The sequence below is a fragment of the Myotis nattereri genome, assembly GCF_964212035.1.
Source record: "Myotis nattereri genome assembly, chromosome: 12".
In the NCBI taxonomy this organism is placed as follows: Eukaryota; Metazoa; Chordata; class Mammalia; order Chiroptera; family Vespertilionidae; genus Myotis; species Myotis nattereri.
Window position 1 is genome coordinate 66,311,299 of NC_138087.1, and position 15,507 is coordinate 66,326,805.

The following is a 15,507-nucleotide window of genomic DNA, read 5'->3' on the forward strand; positions in this document are numbered from 1 at the left end:
TTTGAGGAGCTAGGGACCATAAGCAGATCAGAATTAATATTATCCTCTATACCCTTTTGAGCATACCTGCTAACCTTCCTTCCTTCCCTTTCTCAGCGCCATAATTTTCTCTCTATGTGCTTGATGCCATTTGTTTTACAAATAGCAGGTTTCAGCCAGAACTTCCATCCTCTTCAATTACAAATCCCCCACCTTGGGTACTTAATAAATACTTGCTGAATTGAGTTTGGGTTGATGTCAGAGTAATCCAGCCTCTACTTTGTTACTCTCAGGTGACATACTCTTTTCCCTGCCAGCATGCATGGCACATCTTGCAACCTACCCCTATGCATACCTAATTTGATTTAGGAAGGGGCAAAAGGCTAAGTAAATTATCTAGAAGAGGAATGTATGTCTATGTATGTTCAAGTAATGGTTAACACGTAACTTGCTGGCTTCCATTGCCATTCTTTGTGCTGCAGTTAAAAATTTGGAACCTTATTTATTTAGCTACACACTAGTGGTAGCTATAGAGCTAGACATACTTGGTAGGAATGACCTGGGAATATGCAACTAAAAATAAACATATATCTTCCCTCCTCCCCCAAATCTCATTTTATGTGTATGAAGTCATAAAGATCACAATGTATGTTAGATTAATATGAACTTCAGGTTATAAATTAATGAAGCTATACATTTAGAAGAGAAAATTTAATTAGTGTTGACTTTTTTATTTTAGAATAAAGAAACTTGTCTATGGCCATGCTTTAAGTACTCGTAGACTCTCTGTGGGATAGCTCTGATAAACTGTGGGATATGAGACAGCCAGGCCCATTGGTGGACTATAACTCCTATAGTTACAGATGTTAGGATTATAGGACTTGATTAACATGCAGCTCAGCCAGGCAAGTCCCACCTTTCCAAATATAAGCTTACTTACATGCAAGATTCCCAGGGAAAATTACTGCTGAGTAGCTTAAGCTAGATGCTTCACTAGGCTTTTTTCTACCTGTTATTCGGGCACCTTATAAAAGGCCCATAAACTTTCTAGAAACTAACCATGAAAAGAATTACCTTTATTATGATTCAGAAATACCACCAGGTACATGATGCCATGTTATGGCTTAGAATTACGGGGTAGAATTCTAAGCCATAACATTCTAATTCCACCTCTTACCTACTCTTAAGAAGCTAAAATATAGACAATACAAGATGGGCAAAAACAATATAATGTATCATATTTCCATTTCATGATGGCATTTTGAACACATCTCTTTTCCTTTCCCAAATCCTAATGAAATGACTACAGAAATATAAAAATAAAGAGCAGTGTGTTATACATAGAGTTTATCCCTTTTCTGGCACAGGGCTCCAAAAACCCTTGATATTTCCTAAGTGAAGAGAGGAATAAAGGTGTCTTTTGTTAGTCTTTTTTGGGGGGCCTTACCCTATATATATCTCTTCTTTCATTTGGCTGTTGATTTGTATACTTTAATATCCATTTTAATAAATTGGTAATCTAGTGAGTAAATGGGTTTTCTAAGTTCTGTGAGCCACTCTAGCAAATTAATATAACCCAAGGAGAGGGGGTATGGGAACCCCTGATTTATAGTCAGTTGGTCAGAAGCAAGGGTAACAACCTGGGGTTATGATTGGCATCTGAAGTGGAGGGCAAGCAATCTTGTAGGTCTGAGCCCTCAACCTCTAGAACAGCCGTGGACAACTACGGCCCGCGGGCCGGATCCGGCCCGTTTGAAATGAATAAAACTAAAAAAAAAAAGACCGTACCCTTTTATGTAATGATGTTTACTTTGAATTTATATTAGTTCACACAAACACTCCATCCATGCTTTTGTTCCGGCCCTCCAGTCCAGTTTAAGAACCCATTGTGGACCTCGAGTCAAAAAGTTTGCCCACCCCTGCTCTAGAATCTGATTCTATCTCTGGGTGGATAATGTCAGAATTGTATTGAATTGTAGACACTCAGTTGGTGTTGGAGAATTGCTTCATGGTGGGAAAACACCCTCCCCCCCCCCCCCATAAAAAGCATCTTTTATCATTAGAAAAGAGGGAGAGAGAAGCCTGAAACTTTGAGACACTGCAAAGAAAATAGATGCAGATCACCCTAGCCCGTTTGGCTCAGTTGATAGAGCATCGGCCTGCGGACTGAAGGGTCCCGGGTTTGATTCTGGTCAAGGACACATGCTTGGGTTGCAGGCTTGATCCCCAGTAGGGGGCATGCAAGAGGCAGCCAATCAATGATTCTTTCTCATCATTGGTGTTCCTATCTCTCTCTCCCTCTCCCTTCCTCTCTGAAATAAATAAAAATAAAAGAAATATATTAAAAAAAAGAAAATAGATGAGAAAATAGATGCAGATTGGAAGCAAATTGCTGACCACCTGATGCAACATAGGTGAAGGGTGTTCTACCTGTGAAGTTAAGTGGATAGGATTCACTGGCACACTCTTAAGACTCCCAAATTGAGAAAAGCAGAGGTTAGAAAGAAAGGTTAGCTATGGAGTAATGGCTGAAGGACAAATCAAAGAACTTGGGGAACTATAGCTATGCCAAGTTTTCTAGTAGAAAGAGCAGTAGATTAAAAGTAACAATAATGAATGTTATCGAGGGCTTACTGTGCCTAGGCCCTGTGCTACGTGTTTAGATGCACATCGTCATGAGGTAGGTGCTATTCTCATCCCTACTTTAAAGGGAGCTAACTTAACCACTATGCTATCACCTAAGTGAACTCCTGGTAATAATCCTTAAAACAATCCTTTTATTATCCTGATTTTATAACTAAGGCACAAAGATATTAAATAATTTGCCCAAGGGCCCACAACCAGTAGGTACAGTTTTACCAGTTAGAGAATGAGTATAGCTCCCTGTGTACTGGGAGAGTTGCCATAAAAAAGAAATGGTAAATACCTTTTCTGCCCACAGCTTCCTTCTCATGTTTTTCTTTGTTTTTGGTGACCTATTCAGGATCTCAAAGTGAACTCCCAATCTCAGAAAGACAGGAGTTGTTAGGACAGACCCCACTGTGCTAAACTGGGAATAAATCTTAATTTTATTAATCATGTTAAGAACTAATATCCAACAGTTTCTTCATACAAAGCACTGCATTTCCTATTTGAGGTTTATCTTTCTGGTAGTTCAGCTCCTGTATTTTACAATTAATCTAGAAAAATAAAATTGCAGAAAATATATATAATTTCCCCTTCATCTGAAACTCAAGAGATTTTATTCACACAGTGGGTGTAAAAACTTCTCTCAAATCCCAAAGATGAGCCATTGGCAATTCAGTGTTACTCCAGAAGGTTCTTTGGTTATTAGGTGGCAGTGTGTGTAAACTTTCAAGTGAGACTATGCTAGCTCTGTGTCCTTTCGGAATATCAAAATAAATGTTTTATTTTAGATACTGGTGGAATCTTGACTTTTTACTTTCCCTTTTTTTTTTTTTAAAGCTCTCACTTATTAAACATTTAATTCTTAAATTCCTTATACTATATATCTATGTTGTACATCTCTATAATTCAGAACTGGGGTTCTCACATTTTCGAGTGATTAAGAGTTGCCTAGCCCTAGCCAGTTTGACTCAGTGGATAGAGCGTTGGCCTGTGGACTGAAGGGTCCCAGGTTCGATCCCGGCCAAGGGCACATACCCGGGTTGCGGGCTTGATCCCCTGTGTGATTCTCTCTCATCGTTGATGTTTCTATCTCTCTCTCCCTCTCCCTCTCCCGCTCTGAAGTTGTTGTGGACCAACATTCATGAGAATAAGACCACCGACTCCAATTAGGTCTTAAACAGCAAGCGAGGATTTATTGAGCTGGCCAGCATCTGCCACAGGCCCCTCCTGTAACAGCCCCGAGCTTTGTGCTCGGCGAGCTTTTATTCACAGAAACCACAAACGTCATTGATTTACAGTTTCAAGGGTCTAATCAGGACCTTGACGCGCAGATGTCTGGGAGTGGGAAACTTGGAGTTATGCCTGGTTACCTGTCCTTGACCCCATCCTTGTTAAAATTTTTTACTGACATTCAATTCTTCACGAAGTCAATAAAAAATATTTTTTAAAAAAGAAGAAATGTTAGAATGTCTAAAGCATATCAATGATATTCAGATGCATTTAGAAAAGATAAGTATGCATTTGCTTCTCATTGAAATATTATATACACCCCAACTTTTCTAATTGAAATTGGTCCTAAAGATGAATTATTCCATCTCTCTGAGGAAATTATTCCTCTTTCTGAGGAAACTGTGACCATAAAGATGAAGTTACCTAATGTTTGGGGAAAAACAGGCTAGCATCAAAATTTCCTAATTTCTAGTCTTATGTTCTTTGAAACTATAGTAATAATAAAGGTAAAGGTGGGCTCCAACTCATGTTTCCTGAGAACTACTGGAAGACTGGAATCAATGGTTGGGCGTGATGACTCTTTGTGACAACATTCAGCATTTGAAAGTTCATGTGAAGGCATAATAATCAGAGGTGGTCTGGTAGTTTAAAGGAGTAAAATAAATGGTTACATTTTTATGAGTTATTCTTTAAAAGTTCTGTTTCTGACAACTGGAAATATATAGCGAAATGGCAGTTGAAGCTTTTGTGAATTTTAATAAAATGCTGAAGTGTGGCCTGCCACTCTAGCTCCCACATTGAGGGGGAGCAGCCAAGAATACTGCAGGGGACAGTTTTAGCACAAACTGTATGCCTTAACATAGTTAAGTTGCAAGACACAACGACTCTGGAGGTAAGTAACAACTCGAGTTAGCTCTTCCTGGACAACTTAATGGCAAGGATTTCGTACCTGGTAGACTTGACAGGGTGCTTGGATAACTTGACATTGATTTAACCCAAATGTAGGGAATATCCACTTGTGCTTCCCAATAGAAATAGGTTTAGTATATTTCTTTCTAAGCTTCTCTCAAAACTACAACTCTGTTCCCTTATCTCAGTTTTGTTGTTGTTGTTGCCCAGAAAGCAAAATAGCTATCTTTGTCTTAAGAGACAGGAATGCAAGATGTTTGGATGAAAGTACCATGATACAGCAATGGAGCATTGGACTTGAGGTTAGAATCTGGATTCTGATTGCACAGTGCCGCTAGACTAACTGCTGCATGATTTTAGCTAGTCAGTTAACCTTCTGTACCTCAGTTTTTCCACCTGTGAAATGAACAGTCATTCTTGTTTAATCCAGGCCTGTCTGTCAAGTAAAGGCAGGTGTGGAAACATACTACATTGTTGTAGCTCAGCAGCAAAACATGAGAACACGCCACAAAAGTAAATGAAGTTACTACTGGACCCAGACTTAGAATCACTCAACCAACAATATCTATTGAATACCCACCTAAAAGGTATATTAGACTGCACATAGCCTTAAACCTTAAAATGCATTCTGTAAACAAGATGTATTTTTCTTCAGTCTCATTATTGAGTACTCATAGAAAATAATAATAATTACTCACAGAGTATTAGTAATGCTTTTACATATATCAGATGGTCTTTTTTTCTCTCTCAGTATTTCTTCCCATTCATTATATTATTTGAATAATATAACAGCCATGAAGGAAAACAGATATTATCTTCATGTTTCCCTGTGTTTCAGATGAAACTTGGAGATCAAAAGTGGTTCTCAGTGAGGTGGGGTGACTTTTGGCAATGTCTACAGACATTTTGTGGTTACAGCTAATGCGGTGCTACTGGCATTTAGTGAGTAATAGCCAGGGATACGGTTAGACATCCTACAATGCAACAAAGAATTATTCAGCCCCAAATGTCAATAATGCCAGAATTGAGAAACCCTGACATAGCTGTTATACCCAAAAGAATACAAAATTATGGAGTAGGATAGACCAGAATCCAGATCTTGGATTCAGTTTAGTGTTCTCCACTGTCTCTAAAACAGGGCATTAAAAAAAGAGTCACATAAATTCTGGATTTATTGCTAATATATGGAGAGGTATGAATAAAAAGTAGGGTTTGTTTTTATCACTATTGAAGGTTTCCCTGTATAGTACAGATTGTATATTCCAATAATATACTGTCCATGTTCTGTCCATGTTAATATGCTGTCCATGTTCTGCAAGGAGCTTAGTTTACTTTCATCATACTTTTTTATTTATTGAGCAACTACCAAATTTGAGTCATTTATCCAAGTGCTTTTGAAATCTGGGCACAGCCCCTTTAATAGCCTCTGTACATAGTACTGCCAATCTAAAGTTCCATGGGTCTTTATAGGAAATGTCACTAGGACACTCAGCTAGAAATTAGCAGAGCCAGGACTTAATACCATCTGACTCCATACTCTTGCTCTTAACAGTATTCTGTAAGCTTAACTCTCACCTACAAAGTGTGGCATAACTTTAGAAGCCCTTATAGTATTGGATAATTCTTGTAGAATATCCCTCAGTTTTGCCCTTCAAACCATTTTATAACCCAGAAGTTAGAAAGCTCTCCTAATCTAATCCTTCTAAGTTTTAACAGATGCCTTTCTGGATTCTGGCAAATTAAAGTATTATAGCCCATGGTTCTGTAAGTCTCCCCCCTCCCTCCCCTTCTGTGAATGCCTCACAGAAAAACTTGAGCAGGAAATATTATTAGGGACAAACAGATAAAGCCAGTTATGCTACACAGCAGCCAAAGTACTCTGTTAAAATATAAGCTAATCGTATCACTTCCCTGCTTATTACCCGTAAATAGCTTCTAGTTGCCCTTGGAATAAAATTTAGTTTCCTGAAGATGATCTTTGAAGCCTTCTTAATTGATACCTGTTCTGCCTCTCTCTTCAACCTCATTGGCCTCTCTTCCTCTGAATGTGTTCTGTTCATACTGATGGTACATGCCCTTGATTCTTTTCTTGCCTGAGGATGCTGCTCCCTGCCTTTCTACGCAACTCCAATAATTTATCTTTCTGTTTAAATGTTACCTCATTAGGGCTTCTCTCTTTCTCTCTTTACCTGCCCCACTCCATACAAATTAGTTGTTTTACTGTTATTCTTTACCACTGTACTGTGTTTACTTCATATCACTTACCACAATTTAATTACAGTGTATATATACCTACACATATTTACTTCTCTACATATTTAATGAGAGTTTCCTCCTCTAGATTAAGCTCCATAAAGGCAATAATCTTGCCTTTTTGCACCTGGCTCCTTTTAAGTAGATATTGAAACCTTGGTGGATTTTATAGGAATTAAATACTTTTTTGAATGAATGAATATTTGTTGAGTGTTCTTCCAGATGTAGTAAGGAAGTAGAAATTAGTTACTTACCCTCCAGGAACCATATATATATATATATATATATATATATATATATATATATATATACATATATATATATATATATATATATATATATATTGCTTTATCTTGTATTTTAAGAACTAACTCAAAATTTCCATAAGAGAAGATTGCCACAGAAATTCAGAAGAGAGAAATTTCTTCTGTCAAGAATTCAAGGCTCGGCTGGTGTGGCTCAGTGGCTAAGGGTCCACCTATGAATGAAGAGGTCATGGTTTGATTACTGGTCAGGGCACATGCCCAGGTTTCAGGCTCGATCCCCAATTGGGGGTATGCAGGAAGCAGCCGATCAATGATTTTCTCTAATCATTGATGTTTCTATCTCTCCCTCTCCTTTTCTCTCTGAAATACATATATTTATTTTTAAGAATTCAAGGAAAACTCATGGAAAAGGTAGCATTTTAACCAAGCCTTAAGGAATGAGCCAGACTGTAAACTCAAAAGAGCAAGGGCCATGTTTTAAGTTTATCTTATTCTGACACTTTTTAAGTGCATGATCCATGTTAAGTAATGACAGGATTTACACATATACACAAAGTGGTGTGGGAGGAGAGGGAAGGAATTACAGGAATGACACAAGCCAAAGAAGTATACAAGTGTCAAAGTACTAAGTTTATTGAGTAAGATCTGTTTCAGTGAAATATTTGAATGTGAGGAGAATTAGATTGAGATAAAGTTGGAAAAGTAAGTCTGTAATGGATAGAAACATGCATGCCAGATAGTATATCAGTATCAGAAGTTAGATGTGAAGGTGGTTATGTTTCTCTTTGCAGACAAATTAGTTTCTGGGAGTATAGCCTAAAATGAAAATTACAGCTTGAGAAATACATGCAAATGGTATCTGGAGTACAAATACTAGAATAGCTTGGAATACTGGTTCTATTGTCAACATCATCACCATCAAATAGCAAGATTCAGATTCCTGTAGTTGGCTTGGCTGGAAAGAGAATGTTTGTTTCCTTATATTTTTGGAAGGGAGCAACACACTAGCCTGACAAACCCCTAGGGGTGTTTGAACAGTTATTATAGAATTTGTATATTACTGAGGAACTCCATGCAATGACTTCTAAGGTCCTTCTGATTCTTAGTGAGATTTCTATGTCCCACAAATAAGAGACAGGGCACTCAGGTTTCCATTTCAAGTGGCCTGCAGAGTAGATGAAAAAATGGCTCATCCATCTCTTTCGCACCTAATTGTTGAAGCCAGACTTTCTCTCCTTAGCTGGGTCAAGAAGGACCCAAGAAGTATCCAAGAGGAGCTCATTAACTGTCTGTAGTTGATGACATTGAGAAGGCATTTTGGAGAAATACCTCCATTCAACTGTTTTTCCAGCTTTTTCTCAATACTGTTGTATCAGCATGATGACAGAAATAGGCACAGATTGAAAAGATCATAAAGACATTTCAGGGTATGTTGTGAGGCTGGTCCCAGATGGAGTTATAAGGAAAGGCAAAAGGCAATACGAATATTCAGAGGTCTTAGAACTAGACCTTGGAAGATGAGGAGGGTTTATTGTATTAGAGATTGAGATTGTAAGGATGGGCATTCCAGAATGAGGAAACAATGTGAGCAAAGATACCAGACAGAGAAGTGTGAAATATGTCCTAGGAACAGTAGAAACGTTGGCAATTGGACTTATTTGGCTAGAATACAAAGTACATGTAGGCAGACAGGTAGGTTGGGGCCTTTCTTTGAGAGATTTGTGCTCTCAGAACAGAGGTTAAAAGACAATGGGAAGGTTAGTAGGTAGTGGACTTGTTTGAGCAGGTAAGTAGAGCCATGCTTTCAGTCGATTAATTTGTTATTAATGTATCATATAGGATGAACAGGACAGGGTACTGTTAGGCAAATCCATGTTTGTAATAGAGCTGCTGATGGTGAAAACCAAAGGCAAGCTGGGTGAATCTTCTAATTTACTTGGGATGAGGAAAAGTGACCAATATTGTGGCATTTATCACCTGCATCTCTTTCACAGTTAAACTAGTTCTCTGTCCTTTATGTTTTGTTGCTTGTATGGTAATAGTATGGTCCATTCATGTTTGCCAGGAGGCATAAGTGATCTAGAAATTGGACAATGCACATTTGAAAACTTAAGTGTGTCTTCAGCATGTTTCCTTTTGAAAATGATAGCCCTCCATGGCTGTATAATTTTCCTAGTAATCAGTTCCTCCAGGATCTGTCTTGCCCCAACAGGTTTCTCATAATCTTTGCTCAGCCTGAGCAGCTTAAGATGGAGGATAGAGTAGAGATGTGTAGAGATGAAATTGATAGAAGGGAGCGACCCTGAACCAGTATCTGGACACACAGTATTGATTAGAATTAAATCACAGGTTTGCTTTCTATCTTCCATAGATAGTTAGAATAATATTTTCAGGGCAGGTCCTGAGTATCATCCTAAAGAAGATATTCTTAACCAAGAATTTCTGAGTGAAAGAGCCACTCCCACTAATTCATAGCTGCTCTTTTATTCTTTTAAGAATGTGTCAGTCCATGCAGTATTTCTTGTTTGCCTAGATCACTGGCCACTCATAAATGAAGGTTCTCTAAATTTTAAGTGCAAATTGTTTGAAGTAGTTTCTCCCTTTATGTCTCTGGTACTTGGTTACTTTTGATACAGCCCATTAGTCTGATGAATGAGTAATTCATCCACTTACATTCTGCTGAGAAAGCAGGCTGTGCATAGTTTGGGTTCATCCATGAAAAGTGCTTTTAGGGAATCCTGTGCAGATGACCTGAAGTAGTAGAGCTCATTCTGGTTAAGGTGAAGAAAGAAAAAATATTGAAATCTGCAAATAATCACTAAATTAATTCCTTACCAGTTCTATCAATGTGTTTCTTATCTTAGCCTAACCATTGCCATAAAGAATTGCAGTGAGAATTTATTGTAGATGATCCCTTGGAGTTATTCTTATTATCAACAAAGGCAAAAAGTTCGAAGGGAAAACAGTAGCCTTTGTTTACTGAAGAATTTTTAAAAGGATAAACTGTAAGCTTTTGGTTTTTTTGCAGTTATTTTCCTGAGTACTGACTGTCTTTATAAACCTAGAGTTGTAGCAAGTGCCCTAACACCTTCCATTCCTGCCATGCCAGACTTAATCTGGGAGGAAGTGTGTGGGTGTATGTGTGTGTGTGTGTACACAATTTTAAGGTCTTTTTTTTCCTTTTTTCTTATTGACCTGACCTATTTTCTCTGTACTTCCACTGCATCATCTTACTTACTGTTTTAGCCCATTGATATGGTAGAACTTTCAGAATCCTAAGTTTTTGCCAGTCTGGCAGAGAGCCTGTGTAATCTTTGATTACTAATACCCTTTATGAATGGAATTGGTAAAATTAGTATCCTTATGATCACTGCACCTCAAGAAGGACACAGGCCAAGGAAAGGCAGCTAAAATAGCCAAAGGGTTACATAATACTATATCCATAGAATTTCTACCAGTCACATTTCTACCAGTCAATTTGGAATAGAAATGTGAGACCAGGGCCTAGGGGATACAATTCATCCAATTGTATTTCCTGCTCCCCTTTACTGGGGTTACTATGTTTTTTTCTCAACAACTCCAGTATATTAGCCTGCAATGCCAAGTTATGGAGAGATACCTAAGCCCTTTTTATTGTACTAGAGGCCCAGTGCACGACATTCATGCACTGGGTGGTGGTGGCGGGTGGGATCCCCTCAGCCCTGCCTGGGCCCTTTAGCAGTCTGGGAGCCCTCGGGGAATGTCCGACTGATGCAGTCAGACATCCTTAGGGCTGCAGAGGAGGCAGGAGAGGCTCATGCCACCGCTGCTGCACTTGCCAGCCATCAGCCCAGCTTGTGACTGAGCAGTGCTCCCCCTGTGGGAGCTCACTGACCACCAGGGGGCAGCTCCTGCGTTGAGCATCTGCCCCCTGGTGGTTAGTGCACATCATAGCAACCGGTCGTTCTGCCATTTGGTCGATTTGCATATTATATCTACATTAATAAAAGAGAAACATGGTAATTGGCGTACAACCGCTACCCTTTTCATTGGCTAATCAGCGAGATATGCAAATTAACTGTCAGCCAAGATGGCGGCCGGCAGCCAGGCAGCTTGAAACTAACATGAGGCTTGCTTGCATCAGTGACGGAGGATCATTGGAGGAAACCAACGTTCCCCACCTGCGGCTGCAGGCCTCTAAGTGGGCAGTTTAAGAACATTGTAACAAATACCTCCGGACTTCAGCCAGCAGATTCGCAACATTGTAAGCAAAGGCCAGAAACCTACTTTCAGCCGCGGAGGCCTAAGAGCTGGAGCCAAGCCTCAAGCTAAAGCTGGCCCAGAATTAAAAAAAAGAAAAAAGAAAAAAAGGAGCAGTTGGGAACTTCAGTCACTCCCAGCCTGAAAACAGCCCTCAGCCCCTCACCCAGACTGGCTAGGCACCCCAGTGGGGACCCCCACCCTGATCCAGGACACCCTTAAGGGCAAACCAGCCGGCCCCACCCATGCACCAGGCCTCTACCCTATATAGTAAAAGGGTAATATGCCTCCCAGCACCGGGATCAGCATGACAGGGGGCAGCGCCCAAACCCCCTGATCGCCCTGCGGCTCTGTGTGTGACAGGGGGCGGGGCCCCAACCCCCTGAGCAGCCCTGCTCTGTGCCTGATAGGGGGGAGCTCCCCAACCCCCCCCACCCCCACGGGCCCTGCTCTGTGTGTGATGGGGTAGAGCCATAACCTCCCCATCGGCCCTGCCCTGAGTGTGAGAGTGGCGGCGCCCCAACCCCCTGATCAGCCCTGCTCTGTGGGTGATAGAGGGCAGTGCCCCAACCCCCTGATTGGCCCTGCTCTGTGTGTGACAGGGGGTGGCACCGCAACCTCCCTATTGACCCTGCCTTGAGTGTGACAGGGGATGGTGCCCCAACCCCCCAATTGGCCCTACCCTGAGCGTGACTGAGGGTGGCATCACAACCTCCCAATCTGCCCTGCTCTGTGCATGACGGGGCGGCGCCCCAACTCCCCAATCGGCCCTACCCTGAGCGTGACTGAGGGTGGCATCACAACCTCCTGATCCACCCTGCTCTGTGCATGACGGGGCGACGCCCCAACTCCCCAATCGGCCCTGCTCTGTGCCCGACCAGGGGCTGCACCTAGAGATTGGGCCTGCCCTCTGCCATCTGGGAGCAGGCCTAAGCCAGCAAGTCGTTATCTCCCGAGGGGTCCCAGACTGTGAGAGGGCACAAGCCGGGCTGAGGGGCCCCCCCTCCCCCCCGAGTGCACAAATTTTTGTGCACCGGGCCTCTAGTTATTATATAAGATTATATAAAGTTTTTCCCTTTATTCCTACACTTCCTTTACCTCCTCCCTCCCCAAAAGGACAACATAAGTGTGGAATGAAGAAAGCTATCAAGAGAATTGTAAAGTACACCGATAGGGGCACTTAAAACAAAGCCAGAGCCATTTCTCAGAAATCTACTGGTCCCACACAGGTCATCAAAAGGCAGGATTAGTCCATTTAAAGTGGTTGCTTGATCATGTGAACATAGTCCATAAGCATGAATCCTTGTTTATGGTAGTTAACTATCTTTGACCTTGAATTTCCCATATCTGAGCCAAAAGTTTATGTCACCAATCATAAATAATGACTGCACAAAGCAGAAGCCCAACTAGGTAGATTTCTTTGTATAATGTTTCTACAAATCTAAAAAGGAATATGACCCTAATCGTTTTAAGAATAAAAACTCTTCTTTATTGTCCTTATCGTGGACATCAGGAAAGACTGTAGGCAGTCTCCAAAGGAACTGTCTGAAGCTCCAGATTACATCTGTCTGAGCTGGAGAAGAGGGACCATGTGGCAGATGTATGACCACATCTGTGTAATCTTTCTGTGCAGTCTAATCTCCATAGTCCCTATGGATTATTGTTTCTTATCCATCATTGTAAAATACCAGGAAAATAAAAGAGAATTTGAAGTTTAAAAACCTATAAGAAGTAAGATCAGTGATAAGATTCAGAATAAGCATTAGAATTTAGCCTTCTGGCTCATTTCCTAACTTCTGTCCATAAATTCATGTTTATTTTGCTAGAGTAGCTAGGTTTTACAAAGAATCTAGCCCTCTAGTTAAGCTTTACAACCTGTCTGTGTTGGGGGAGGAGTAGGCAGGAATAAAGGAAACTTCTTTTTTGATGATCCTCAGAAGTAGACTGAGAAAGAATTAGACCCTTGAATACAAGGAAGTTTTGGAAACTATTTATATAAATACTACCATACTTATTAAATGGGGGAAAGGGGAAAGCAGAAAGAAATGCAAAGCTGTGTGATATTCAGGGTCAAATGTGCCATTCCATTTCCCATATCCAATAGTATTAAGAGCCATAGAAACAAGCTGGCATGTAGCCAACTTCAAGTACCCAACTGAAAATAAAATAAATGTCCCCCTTGGATTCCGTTAGAGAAAACTAGGTTGCCTGAATGAGCAAAAATGGAAAGAGAAATGCAGTATTCCTAATCTTTCCACCTAGTTATAAAAACTTGGTAAATAAAATATTGTAGGTGGATTTTATCATGGATTGAAAGTAAGGAATCCTAAGATTTTGTTTTTGTTTTTCAGTTCTATCCTTGAGTTATATATTCAGGATTTTTTTTGTTAGTATTTTATAAAATTATTATTTTTTTAATTTGATGAAGTAGTAGAATAAGGATAAGAAGAAAAATGAATGGTAGAGGTTTTAAATAAGAACAGGAGTGTTGCCCTAGCCAGGTGGCTCAGTTGGTTGTAGTGTTGTCCTGCACACCAACAGGCTCCAGCTTGATTCCTAGTCAGGGCACATACCTAGGTTGCAGGTTTGATCCCTGGTCAGGGTATGTAAGAGAGGCAGAGAGGCAACCAATCAATGTTTCTCTCTCTCTTTCTCCCCCTTCCTCTCTCTCCCTCCCCTTCCTCTCTCTCTCTAAAATCAATAACACATATCCTCAAATGAAGATTAAACAAACAAAAAGAACAAAAGTGTAAGCCAGGAAATAAGATATGCACATAGATTGACCTAAAACCAGAAATCCAGTGAATCAGTAAATAAACTTTGCTAAGGTTCCACTCATCATTACTCTTCCACAAGTTCCATTCATTGTAATGCTTTTCAAATCAAAACATTTGATTGCATGACAGCACAGTAGAGCTACTTTGTGGACCTTGAGCCCAGTTCTTAGAAACAGTGGGGTGGAGCTAAATTAGAGAATATACAGTTCTTGAGAAACAAATAGTTAAAGATGGCTGTGGAGTTTAGAGAAACTAGACAAAGCAGCACAGCTCATGATTAAACCATTTTCTTCAGATTAATTTTTTTTCAGGTACAAATTGAGACAACGAATGGTATTGCAGTATTGCTGTTCTTTGATTTATTCTTTAGTACCCATTCTTATTCTGAAAAAAAGCTGAGCTTGGATCTTCTTAGATTAGAGCTATGGAAGGAAAACAACTAACACTAACCAACTGCCAATTTACCTCCTATAAGTAGAATTTTTCTTCTAAAGAGAATGGGTTAGGTATGTTTGATTGCTTTAGGAGATGAGTTTTCCAAATACCCTGGACTCCATGAGGAATCTGTGGGCTGAGGGAGGTGGAGACCTGCCATGCCATGCAGACAGAACAGCTCAATGGGATTCTGCTGCAGCTGGGATCAGAGCTGTCCCCCACCCTGGCAGAGAGCAGCACCAGGCCAGGAGTCTGAGATCCTGCTGAACATAAGGTCCAGCTGGAGGCTGAGATTGCTACCACTGCCTGCCGGAAGAACGGGAGGACTTTGATCTTGGTGATGCCCTGAGTAACAGGAATTCCATGCAATCCGTCCAAAAGACCAACATCCCCACGATTGTGGATGGCAAAGTGGTCTCTGAGGTCAACAACACCAAAGTCCTGAGGTGTTAAGGCAGCAGAAGTGGGGCACCCCTTGGAGGGCAGGAGGACAATAAAAGCATCAGAGATTTTTTTTAAAGTATCCCTTTTCTCTACCTCTTAGTAATGCTGTCATAGTATCCTGTTTGTTTCCTTCATAGCATTAATCATACCGTGAAATTGTTCTGTTTACTTGTTTATCAGGTACCTTGTCTGTCTTATTCACTGATAAATTACTAGCACTTAGCTCAAAATTTGGCACATAGTAGGAGTTTTATAAATATTGATTGATTGAATAAATAATGAGAGGCATATTCAGGCTCATGAGCCTGACTGCCTATTTGGAATTTCTTTTTTTTTTTTTTTTTTTA

At 40.4% G+C, this 15,507-nt stretch overlaps 1 protein-coding gene across 3 annotated transcripts in view; it reads left to right on the top strand.

The window, feature by feature from the left end:
• The window catches only part of SLC31A1 (solute carrier family 31 member 1), a 31,798-nt gene that overhangs the window by 9,810 nt on the left and 6,481 nt on the right, over positions 1-15,507 (top strand). The window lies entirely within an intron of this gene.